The sequence below is a fragment of the Glossina fuscipes genome, unplaced genomic scaffold (assembly GCF_014805625.2).
Source record: "Glossina fuscipes isolate IAEA_lab_2018 unplaced genomic scaffold, Yale_Gfus_2 219, whole genome shotgun sequence".
NCBI lineage: Eukaryota > Metazoa > Arthropoda > Insecta > Diptera > Glossinidae > Glossina > Glossina fuscipes.
Window position 1 is genome coordinate 885,198 of NW_023998562.1, and position 1,223 is coordinate 886,420.

The following is a 1,223-nucleotide window of genomic DNA, read 5'->3' on the forward strand; positions in this document are numbered from 1 at the left end:
CTTATACCTTTAAATATATTATTAAATACTTCATTAAATATAAACCCATTGCATATCTTAAGGACCATTGAAGCACTTTTACGTTAGTGTAGGCATTATGAAAATGCGATCATAACAAGGTAGTATTTGCATAAATTTGGTGCCTTTAAAGAATAAGCATATAAATTTGGTGCCTTTAGAGAAAATGGCGTATAAGTTCTCAGTAATTTGTAAAAATGCCAACCATGTGAGAATAAACATGAGCGTATATGTTTGTTTACATTTTTCAATAATTTTGCATTTATTTGCATGATGTGCCGTCATAGGCGCGTTGCCAATTGTTTTCAATGGTTGGCTCCCCTGTAGGCCTACACCATTCTATACATAATTTGAAACTATAATAATGCAATAATAAATAAAGCCCCGCTTATTAATATAATATAATATAAATATATAGTATATAATATACGCATACATAATATAAGATAAATAAATAAATATGTGACGGTATGCTGCTTGACAGTGGGTTGAGCGGTGTGTTGACATCTGCAAAGGTAAATTCATGTAATTACTAAATTTTATATATAAAGATGATCAAAAGCTTACCATTTGGCCTACGGAAGTATCGCATTCCGCTGAATCGATATTGCAGTCGTTTTTTTTTTTAATCTAAAATGAAATAAAAGCAAATGAATAATTTATACATAATAATAAGAGAGGATAAACGCAAACTTACCTTTGGCATGCAGCATCTATGTGAGTCGATGAGCGGGAAGTTGGACTTAATCTTTTTTTTATCGAAAATAGAAGAAATAAATAAGTAATATATAAATATAAATATGTAATAATATATTTACCTTCACTTTATCGATTTAATATACGATTATCTTTATTGGCATTGTTAGCGGACTTTTTCTATTCTGAAATAGAAAACAAAAAGGAAGTAATTTGTTAGTTAATTTTATAAAAAATTTTAATTACCTTTACTTTGCTTAGTTTTCTGCCTGAGTTTCCGCTTTAGGGCATCCAATTCGGCTTTAAGGCGCCGATTCTCCTCCTTCAGCACTGCTTCCGCTGATGTCGATGGTCCTTCGTCGTATATACCATTATCATGCTCCAGCGGGGCTTACGGCATTATATGGCGTCTGCTCTGGCGTTTCTGTCTCTGCATCTTGCAGTTCTTTTTTTCTTTTTCCTTGTAAAATCAGTTTCTTTATCTATGGTAAAAAGCCTCTGTCTACTAC

The 1,223-nt window shown here is 32.0% G+C and overlaps 1 long non-coding RNA gene across 1 annotated transcript; it reads right to left on the reverse strand.

Annotated features, from left to right (window-relative positions):
* Positions 1-456: 456 nt before the first annotated feature.
* On the reverse strand, positions 457-769 carry LOC119642154. Its single transcript, XR_005247965.1, has 3 exons — positions 716-769; positions 586-648; positions 457-525 (listed from the first exon to the last, which is right to left on the reverse strand). It is a non-coding gene; the product is annotated as an uncharacterized LOC119642154 (long non-coding RNA).
* Between the last annotated feature and the right edge of the window lie 454 nt (positions 770-1,223).